Source organism: Staurois parvus, unplaced genomic scaffold (assembly GCF_062004578.1).
Source record: "Staurois parvus isolate SC_StPar_1 unplaced genomic scaffold, SC_StPar_1.0 ptg000192l, whole genome shotgun sequence".
Taxonomy (NCBI): Eukaryota; Metazoa; Chordata; class Amphibia; order Anura; family Ranidae; genus Staurois; species Staurois parvus.
In genome coordinates, this window is record NW_028317988.1 from 6197286 (window position 1) to 6209062 (window position 11777).

The following is an 11777-nucleotide window of genomic DNA, read 5'->3' on the forward strand; positions in this document are numbered from 1 at the left end:
ATTCCTCCCACTGACACCAACGATGGGACACTATTCCTCCCACTGACACCAACGATGGGGCACTATTCATCCCACTGATACCAACGATGGGACACTTTTCATCCCACTGACATCAGTGATGGGGCGCTAGTTCTCCCACTGCAAAATTACAGTTATGAAGTAGCAACGAAAATAATTTTATGGTTGGGGGTCACCACAACATGAGGAACTGTATTAAGGGGTCGCGGCATTAGAAAGGTTGAGAACCACTGAATTAGCACATGTGAATAAAAAGAATACTTGCCATAGTGCAATATCATCCAGCAAATTTATTAAGGTAACAAAAAACCCCCATTAAAACCGCACTCACAATGAGTATATAAATGTACAGCGTTTGTTAATACTCAGAGCTACAAGCTCTGTCTCCAGCGTCTCACCAGCCTGCCTGCACTCAAGATGGTGATGGTGCAATCACGTGGTCTGGACACGTGCATCAGCGTGATTGGTGACGTCACTGGCTAGCCACACCCTAACGCGTTTCGTTACATGACATCTACTGAAGGAGTTGTAAGGGCTCTCTTATAGAGCCACCTCTTTTCTATTTGGCCCAATTAATTAAACACCTGAAGGTGTGATGTCATTACTATGCATGATCCCATGTATAAACACCTGACTACCTCATTGCAATAGCACCATCTTGTGTGCAAATACTATTATAACAATGAGGTAATAACAATACATACCATTGTAATAATAGCCATCAGCAAAATCACATTTATACACTCAATCAATAAAATACATTTTAAAGTTACATCAATAATAATTACATTTATTAAAATAAATTAGAATAGAATAATGAAAAAAATTCATTAATATAAATAAAATAAAAATAACACTGAAATAAAATAAATAAACTAAAATTAAAATTATGCATCACTAATGAAACAATTTAAATCCAGTTCAACGTTTAATTTCTTAGGAGATAAAGCTTCAGTTAAATAAATCCATTTAGTTTCGCATTTTGAAAGCTCCCTAATTCTATTGGATCCCTTCCAAGCTTTGGGTATAGACTTAATGGCACAAAATTTTATATTGGTTGAATCACAATTATGATATTTCTTAAAGTGTAAAGATACACTATGGTACTTATACCCCTTGCTAATATTCCTCAAATGTTCAAGTACCCTAACCTTAAGTTGTCGCTTGGTCCTCCCAATATAAATAAGGCCACATGGGCATTCCAAACCATACACTACATGGGTCGAGTCACAGGTTAAAAAAGAAGAAATATCAAATTCCCTATGATTGGAATTCGAGGTAAATTTATCCAGTCACTTAAATTTATGTTTAACCAAACTACACGCAGTACATTTTTTGCAAGAATAAAAACCTTTTCTATCTTTGAACCTTTGAACATTTTTAAAGTCTTAGGGGGGTCCAGAATTTTCTGGACAATTTTATCACCAATAGTAGGGGCCTTCCTATAAATAAATGCTGGTTTCTCCGGGATAACATTCCCTAATGTTTTATCAAGCCTCAAAATGTGCCAATGTTTATAAAAAATATCCTCAACAGCCTTATATTGTATATGGTAATTAGAAATAAATCCCCACTGATGTCTATCATTCGAGGCCAGTTTAGGTTTCTCAACTAACAGCTGGTCTCTGGGTATTGATTGAACCTGGTTGACTATATCCTTAAGTTTATCTAATTTGTAACCCTTATCCACAAACCTATTAACCAAATTATCCGCCTGAGCTCGAAACACAACATCCTGACTACAATTCCTCCTCACTCTCATTATTTGACCCTTGGGTATATTCCTCAACCACTGGGGGTGATGTCCACTAACTATTGGCAGATAACTATTTCTATCGGTGGGTTTGAAATAGGTTTTGGTAAGCAATGTGTCATTGACTCTAAAAATAGTGAGATCCAAGAAATGCACTGATTCAGCACTATATTGATAATCCAACTTAATATTATTGGGGTTATTATTCAAGCTCTCTAGAAAACTTAATAGTCCTCCTGTCATCAATAAATCTCTTGTATAGCACGTTGATGGATGAACACAAACCTGTCCTCCCATTCTGCCATGAACAGGTTTGCTATACTGGGTGCAAAACGGGCTCCCATTGCTACACCCCTCTTCTGGGAGAAGAAACTATGATTGTACCAAAAGTAATTGTGGGATAAACAGAATTCCAGAGTGTCTCTCAAAAACTTCTTTTGATTATATGGTAAATCTTCCCTCCTACTTAAAGCCCAATTCAGGGCTAAAAAGGCATCATCCTGTTGTATAATGGTATAAAGAGACGACACATCCGCCGTAACTAGATATAATCTTGAATGGCCAGTAATTTAAATTCCAGCGAGAAATTTAAGTAGATGTTTTGTGTCTCGTAAATAAGCCTTAGTGGGTGACACACTTATATGGGCGTGATGATGTTGGTATAAGAAGTGTCTTGAGTGTGATACTCATTAAGACACTTCGGGTGACTGACCTAATTGGAATATATATGGGGAATATATGTTTCTCTTGGATGTTAGATTTTCCCTTACCATATCATTATTTCAATTGTAGTTCACCGGATGGTCCAGATGTTACCCACTTTTGGATTGTTGATTTGAGCCATATTTGACGTTGGAGTGAGTATAATGGGGATTTGGAAGTGTAATTAACATAAATTCAATATAAGGGGTGGATCAGCTGTTGGATGATCTTACCACACTCGTGGCTTTTTCAGGTTTATCTACCACATTTATGTTTGACTCTAGAGAATTGATGAGATCTTGCCCATCTTTGCCCGTCAATGGTCTCTGTTGCATGCCTCCCAACAGCCTGGATGGAAGTGATTACATCCAGGTATATCTCTTTTTTGTTTTGTGTTTTTTATATTTTTAATTATTAAAATTTTTTAAATTTTTTTTTATTTGTTATGTTGTTCATCCATCTTTTCTTCCTATGGGACAGCTAATGTATTGATTGCTTATTGTGTATTATATTACCTGTGCATGTATATGTATCTTATATGTATGTTTTCTATTTGCAGAGATGTTGTCAGGGCTCCCGGGTATGACCAGAGGTATGTGACTGACGCAGGGAAACGCAGACTTCAGATATGTTATAAACAATATAATTTATTAAAGACTAACAATACAAACATAAACGTAGTGCAATACTAAAACATAACACAGTGCAAACAAACCAAACCAACCACCCACAGATAACAGTACATACAATGCAAGCGTCGTCAGGCAGGCCGGGTCAATAACAATCGGGCAGGTAGGTACAGGGGGAGCAAGCGGAGAATGGTCGGGGTCACAAGCCAGGTTCAGCAGGTAGCGGGCAGCGTGGTACAGAGGGTCAGGCAGAGGGATGGTCAGGAACGAGCCGGGGTCAGAGCAGGAGAGGGTCAGCGTAATCAGAACAGGCAGAGTTTGGCAACTAGGAAACGTACTAGCAGGAACACAGGACCAGGAACAAGAATGCAGGAATACAAGATACAGGGCCCAGGAAAAACACACACACCAAGGCAAAGACTGCAGGTCTGGCCATCACTTAAATACACCTGCCTAAGCAGTTTCAGGTGTTTGGCTGGCTGCAGGGTTGAGTCTCTGATTGCTGGGAGCACCCGCTGGCCAGCCCTGGTACTGCAGCCCACAAGGCAGGCGAGTCCCACCATTACTGGCAAGTCCATTCCTAACAGTACCCCCCCTCAAGGAGCGGCCTCAGGACGCTCCAAACAGTCCTAGCTGGGCAAAATGTTCCACCGCCCGGGTCTGGTAACTGGCGGGATATCAAAGACTGGCACATCGGGCAGGACTCCGGGCAGCGGCACACCGGGCTGGACTCCGGGCAGCGGCACACCGGGCAGAGGCACATCGGGCAGGACTCCGGGCAGCGGCACATCGGGCAGGAATCCGGGCAGCGGCACATCGGGCAGGACTCCGGGCAGCGGCACATCGGGCAGGACTCCGGGCAGTGGCACATCGGGCAGAGGCACATCGGGCTGGACTCTGGGCAGAGGCACATTGAGCTGGACTCCAGGCAGAGGCACATCGGGCTGGACTCCGTGCAGAGGCACATCGGGCTGGACTCCGGGCAGAGGCACATCGGGCTGGACTCCGGGCAGAGGCACATCGGATCACCAGGCGGAGCAGCAGGCACCAGGCCACCGGGTGGAGCAGCAGGCACCGGGCCACCGGGCGGAGCAGCAGGCACCGGGCCACCGGGCGGAGCAGCAGGCACCGGGCCACCGGGCGGAGCGGCGGGCGCCGGACCCCCAGGCGGAGCGACAGGTACCGAGTCACCAGGCACGACAGTGGGCTCCGAGTTAACTGGCATGACCGCTGGCACTGGGTCAGACATTGGATCGTCTGGCTGGACAGCGGACATCGGGTCACCAGGCATCAGGTCATTTGGCTCGACAGCGGGCACTGCGTCATCTGGCAAGGCAGTGGGCACCAAGTCACCAGGCACGACAGTGGGCTCTGAGTCAATTGGCACGACAGCGGGCACCGGGTCATCAGGAACCTGATCGTCTGGCTCGACAGCAGGCACCGGGTCATCTGGCGCTGGATCGTCTGGCTTGACAGCGGGCACTGGGTCATCAGGCATTGGATTGTCTGGCTCGACAGCGGGCATCGGGTCACCAGGTATGACAGCGGGCACTGGGTCACCAGGCATCAGGTCATTTGGCTCGCCAGCGGGCACCGCGTCATCTGGCAAGGCAGTGGGCACCGAGTCACCAGGCACGACAGTGGGCTCTGAGTCAATTGGCACGACAGCGGGCACCGGGTCATCAGGCACCGGATCGTCTGGCTCGACAGCAGGCACCGGGTCATCAGGCATTGGATCGTCTGGCTCGACAGCGGGCCTCGGGTCACCAGGTATGACAGCAGGCACCGGGTCATCAGGTACCGGATTGTCTGGATCAACAGCGGGCATCGAGTCAACTGGCCTAATAGGATCATCAGGCTGGATCAGTTCATCAGGCTGGGTAGAAACATCATGCTGGGTGGAGGCATCAGGCTGAATGGAGGCATCAGGCTGAGTAGAGGCATCAGGCTGAGTAGAGGCATCAGGCTGAGTAGAGGCATCAGGCTGGGTAGAGGCATCAGGCTGGGTAGAGGCATCAGGCTGAATGGAGGCATCAGGCTGGGTACAGACATCAGGCTGGGTACAGACATCAGGCTGGGTACAGACATCAGGCTGGGTACAGACATCAGGTTGAAGTGCGGGTGCTGAGGCACCAGGCTGAACCACGGAAGGCCGGTTCTCAGACGGCAGGCTGACCGGTTTGGATACTGGCAGGATGGTACTGGTTGGAAAGAATTTTCGCTTTTTTCTGGCTTTAACTACTGGAGCACTGCAAGTAAACGCAGGTCTGCAAACGAATGGAGCAGCTGGAGACAGAGAAGAGCTGGAGGATGGAACAGGGGAGGGAGCAGTTGCTACAGAGGACTTCTTTACAGGGTTAAAGGCAGGATAGGTGCAGCGAGTGGGAACAGGGTACTGACATGCGGTAGATAGCAGGGCAGGAGGAGCTGTTGGGAATGCAGGAATAGAGCTTTGAGGAAATAGATTAGAAGCAGGACTGGGTTTTTGCAAGCTGACTGAGGCTGGGTGCAACAAATCTGTCAGGGCTCCCAGGTATGACCAGAGGTGTGTGACTGAAGCAGGGAAACGCAGACTTCAGATATGTTATAAACAATGTAATTTATTAACACTAACAATACAAACATAAACGCAGTGCAATACTAAACATAATACAGTGCAAACAAACCCAACCAACCACCCACAGATAACAGTACATACAAGCAAGCGTCGTCAGGCAGGCCGAGTCAATATCAATTGGGCAGGTAGGTACAGGGGGAGCAAGCGGAGAATGGTCAGGGTCACAAGCCAGGGATCAGAACAGGTAGCAAGCAGCGTAGTACAGAGGGTAAGGCAGAGGGATGGTCAGGGTCACAAGCCATGGATCAGAACAGGTAGCAAAGGAACAGAAACAGGATGCAGGACAGATACAGGGCCCAGGACAAACACAACACCAAGGCAGAGTCTGCAAGTCTGGCCATCCCTTAAATACACCAGTATCATCAGTTCCAGGTGTTAGCTGGCTGAAAGGTTGAGTCTCTGATTGCTGGGAGCACCCGCTGGCCAGCCCTGGTACTGCAGATCAAAAGGCAGGTGAGTCCCACCATTGCTGGCCAGTCCATTCCTGACAGTACCCCCCCCTCAAGGAGCGGCCTCAGGACGCTCCAAACAGTCCTAGCTGGGAAAAATGTTCCACCGCCCGGGTCTGGTAACTGGCGGGATATCAAAGACTGGCACACCGGGCAGGACTCCGGGCAGCGGTACACCGGGCAGAGGCACATCGGGCTGGACTCCGGGCAGAGGCACACCGGGCAGAGCCACACCGGGCAGAGGCACACCGGGCTGGACTCCGGGCAGAGGCACACCGGGCTGGACTCCGGGCAGAGGCACACCGGGCTGGACTCCGGGCAGAGGCACATCGGGCTGGACTCCGGGCAGAGGCACATCGGGCTGGACGCCGGGCAGAGGCACACCGGGCAGAGGCACATCGGGCTGGACTCCGGGCAGAGGCACATCGGGCTACCGGGCGGAGCGGCAGGCACCGGGCCCCCGGGCGGAGCGGCAGGCACCGGGCCCCCGGGCGGGGCGACAGGCACCGGGCCCCCGGGCGGGGCGACAGGCCGCGGGCCCCCGGGCGGGGCGACAGGCCTCGGGCCCCCGGGCGGGGCGACAGGCATCGGGCCCCCAGGTGGGGCGACAGGCATCGGGCCCCCAGGCGGAACTACAGGTCTCGGGCCCTCAGGCGGAACTACAGGTCTCGGGCCCTCAGGCGGAGCGGCGGGTGCCGGACCCCCAGATGGAGCGACAGGCCTCGGGCCCCCAGGCGGGGCGACAGGCCTCGGGCCCCCAGGCGGGGCGACAGGCATCGGACCCCCAGGCGGGGCGACAGGCATCGGGCCCCCAGGCGGGGCGACAGGCATCGGGCCCCCAGGCGGGGCGGCGGGCGCCGGACCCCCAGGCGGAACTACAGGCCTCGGGCCCTCAGGCGGAGCGGCGGGCGCCGGACCCCCGGGTGGAGCGACAGGTCTCGTGCCCTCAGGCGGAGCGGCGGGCGCCGGACCCCCAGGCGGGGCGACAGGCATCGGACCCCCAGGCGGGGCGACAGGCATCGGGCCCCCAGGCGGGGCGACAGGCATCGGGCCCCCAGGCGGGGCGACAGGCATTGGGCCCCCAGGCGGGGTGGCGGGCGCCGGACCCCCAGGCGGAACTACAGGCCTCGGGCCCTCAGGCGGAGCGGCGGGCGCCGGACCCCCGGATGGAGCGACAGGTCTCGTGCCCTCAGGTGGAGCGGAGGGCGCCGGACCCCCAGGTGGAGCGACAGGCATCGGGCCCCCAGGCGGGGCGACAGGCATCGGGCCCCCAGGCGGGGCGACAGGCATCGGGCCCCCAGGCGGGGCGACAGGCATCGGGCCCCCAGGCGGGGCGGCGGGCGCCGGGCCCCCAGGCGGAACTACAGGTCTCGGGCCCTCACGCGGAGCGGCGGGCGCCGGACCCCCGGGTGGAGCGGCAGGTCTCGGGCCCTCAGGCGGAGCGGCGGGCGCCGGACCCCCAGGTGGAGCGACAGGTCTCGGGCCACCAGGCGGAGCGACAGGTCTCGGGCCCCCAGGCGGAGCGGCGGGCGCCGGACCCCCAGGCGGAGCGACAGGTCTCGGGCCCTCAGGCGGAGCGGCGGGCGCTGGACCCCCAGGTAGAGCGACAGGTCTCGGGCCCTCAGGCGGAGCGGCGGGCGCCGGACCCCCAGGTGGAGTGACAGGTCTCAGGCCCTCAGGCGGAGCGCCGGGCGCCGGACCCCCAGGCGGTGCGACAGGTCTCGGGCCCTCAGGCGGAGCGACAGGTCTCGGGCCCCCAGGCGGGGCGAGGGGCGCCGGACCCCCAGGTGGAGCGGCGGGCGCTGGACCCCCAGGCGGAGCGACAGGTCTCGGGCCCCCAGGCGGAGCAGCGGGCACCGAGTCACCAGGCACGACAGTGGGCTCCGAGTCAACTGGCATGACCGCTGGCACTAGGTCAGACATTGGATCGTCTGGCTGGACAGCGGGCATCGGGTCACCAGGCATCAGGTCATTTGGCTCGACAGCGGGCACCGTGTCATCTGGCAAGGCAGTGGGCTCCGAGTCAACTGGTATGACCGCGGGCACTGGGTCAGACATTGGATCGTCTGACTGGACAGCGGGCATCGGGTCACCAGGCATCAAGTCATTTGGCTTGACAGCGAGCACCGCGTCATCTGGCAAGGCAGTGGGTTCCGAGTCAACTGGCATGACCGCGGGCACTGGGGCAGACATTGAATCGTCTGGCTGGACAGCGGGCATCGAGTCACCAGGCCATTTGGCTCGACAGCGGGCACCGCGTCATCTGGCAAGGCAGTGGGCACCGGGTCACCAGGCATTGGATCGTCTGGCTCGACAGCGGGCATCGGGTCACCAGGTACGACAGCGGGCTCTGAGTCAATTGGCACGACAGCGGGCACCGGATCAGGTACCGGATCATCTGGATCAACAGCGGGCATCGAGTCAACTGGCCTAATAGGATCGTCAGGCTGGATCAGTTCATCATGCTGGGTAGAGGCATCAGGCTGAATGCCGGCGTCCGGCTGAGTAGAGGCTTCAGGCCGAGTAGAGGCTTCAGGCCGAGTAGAGGCTTCAGGCCGAGTAGAGGCTTCAGGCCGAGTAGAGGCATCAGGCTGCGTACCGGCATCAGGCTGAAGAGAGGCATCAGGCTGCGTACAGGCATCAGGCCGAGTACAGGCATCAGGCCGAGTACAGGCATCAGGCCGAGTAGAGGCTTCAGGCCGAGTAGAGGCTTCAGGCTGAACCACGGAAGGCAGGTTCACCGGTTTGGATACTGGCAGGATGGTATTGGTTGGAAAGAATTTTCGCTTTTTTCTGGTTTTAACTACTGGAGCACTGCAAGTAAACGCAGGTCTGCAAACGAATGGAGCAGCTGGAGACAGAGAAGAACTGGAGGATGGAACAGGAGAGGGAGCAGTTGCTACAGAGGGCTTTTTTACAGGGTTAAAGGCAGAATAGGTGCAGCGAGTGGGAACAGGGTACTGACATGCGGTAGATAGCCAAGTATACTGGGCTGTAACTGAAGGAGCTGGTGGGAATACAGGAGTAGAGTTAGAAGCAGGACTGGGTTTTTGTAAGCTGACTGAGGCTGGGTGCAACAAGTCTGTCCATGTCTGCAGTAGGGGTTGAACAAAGCTGAGCTTACACAAAGCCTGTCTGGTCAATGACTGCACTGCGTCTATACAATCTCTTAGTGTCTGTGGTGAACATGTGGAATAACGCTCCAGAAAGTAACCCACATCATCCTCTAATAACCACACCAGGGACTCTACCTGGTCTGCACTAAATGGTGGCAAAAATTCATCCCTGCATTCGGGGGAACCAGATGAAACCAACTCTGCACAAACCTCAATCAAAGGCTGCACCTCAGAGAACTCTGTGCCCTGATCTACTAGAACATGAGCGAGCCGTATACATTCTAGCAGTTCATCCCGGGTATACTCCTTCAGAGTTTGATAAGGATACTCCCTGTCATCAAACACTAGCAGATATAAATACGCAACCTCATCCAGATCCATCCTTCCCATCAACAAGCCAAGATGGCTTCCCTGTGCAGCCACTTCTGGTCAGGATTGGCCTTGGTGTAATGTCAGGGCTCCCGGGTATGACCAGAGGTGTGTGACTGAAGCAGGGAAACGCAGACTTCAGATATGTTATAAACAATGTAATTTATTGACACTAACAATACAAACATAAACGCAGTGCAATACTAAACATAATACAGTGCAAACAAACCCAACCAACCACCCACAGATAACAGTACATACAAGCAAGCGTCGTCAGGCAGGCCGAGTCAATATCAATTGGGCAGGTAGGTACAGGGGGAGCAAGCGGAGAATGGTCAGGGTCACAAGCCAGGGATCAGAACAGGTAGCAAGCAGCGTAGTACAGAGGGTAAGGCAGAGGGATGGTCAGGGTCACAAGCCAGGGATCAGAACAGGTAGCAAAGGAACAGAAACAGGATGCAGGATGCAGGACAGATACAGGGCCCAGGACAAACACAACACCAAGGCAGAGTCTGCAAGTCTGGCCATCCCTTAAATACACCAGTATCATCAGTTCCAGGTGTTAGCTGGCTGAAAGGTTGAGTCTCTGATTGCTGGGAGCACCCGCTGGCCAGCCCTGGTACTGCAGATCAAAAGGCAGGTGAGTCCCACCATTGCTGGCCAGTCCATTCCTGACAAAATCTGTGCATGTCTGCAGTATGGGTTGAACAAAGCTGAGCTTACACAAAGCCTGTCTGACCAAAGACTGCACTGCGTTTATACAATCCCTTAATACCTGTGGTGAACATGCAGCATAATGCTCCAAGAAGCAATCCACATCATCCTCTAATAACCATACCAGGGACTCTACCTGGTCTGCACTAAATGGCGGCAAAAAGTCATTCCTGCTTTCAGGGGTACCAGATGAAACCAACTCTACACAAACCTGAAACAAAGGTTGCACCTCAGAGAACTCTGTGCCCTGATCTACTAGAACATGAGCGATCCGTATACATTCTAGCAGTTGATCCCGGGTATACTCCCTCAGAGTCTGATAAGCATATTCTCTGTCATCAAACACTAGCAGAGATAAATATACAACCTCATCAAGATCCATCCTTCCCAGCAACAAGACAAGATGGCTTCCCTGTGCAGCCACTTCTGGTCAGGATTGGCCTTGGTGTAATGTCAGGGCTCCCGGGTATGACCAAAGGTATGTGACTGACGCAGGGAAACGCAGACTTCAGATATGTTATAAACAATATAATTTATTAAAGACTAACAATACAAACATAAACGCAGTGCAATACTAAAACATAACACAGTGCAAACAAACCAAACCAACCACCCACAGATAACGGTACATACAATGCAAGCGTCGTCAGGCAGGCCGGGTCAATAACAATCGGGCAAGTAGGTACAGGGGGAGCAAGCGGAGAATGGTCGGGGTCACAAGCCAGGTTCAGCAGGTAGCGGGCAGCGTGGTACAGAGGGTCAGGCAGAGGGATGGTCAGGAACGAGCCGGGGTCAGAGCAGGAGAGGGTCAGCGTAATCAGAACAGGCAGAGTTTGGCAACTAGGAAACGTACTAGCAGGAACACAGGAACAGGAACAAGAATGCAGGAATACAAGATACAGGGCCCAGGAAAAACACACACACCAAGGCAAAGACTGCAGGTCTGGCCATCACTTAAATACACCTGCATAAGCAGTTTCAGGTGTTTGGCTGGCTGCAGGGTTGAGTCTCTGATTGCTGGGAGCACCCGCTGGCCAGCCCTGGTACTGCAGCCCACAAGGCAGGTGAGTCCCACCATTACTGGCAAGTCCATTCCTAACAGATGTTATGAATATCTATCACACTTGAGTTTAACAATCGGAAGCAGCGGTTGTTACCACAAAACACGTAATTATCCCAAACAACAAGTGTAACTCTATACTGTGTTCAGTTTATTCATTTTATTAAATCAACTATATTTTTAATGTATGTTCAAAAAAAATTGTTGCGATTTTTTATATAATCATGCTTGTAGAATTGATTTTTCTATATACATATACCTGCAGGTCACCCTTGAATATTGTGTTTTTCTCAATTTTGACTCCTTGGGTGGTGACCCCCAATATAAGTATACATGTCACATCTCACTGC

General features: G+C 52.8%; 1 pseudogene; it reads right to left on the reverse strand.

Annotated features, from left to right (window-relative positions):
- Positions 1 to 905: 905 nt before the first annotated feature.
- On the reverse strand, positions 906 to 1780 carry LOC149461788 (uncharacterized; annotated as a pseudogene).
- Positions 1781 to 11777: the final 9997 nt, after the last annotated feature.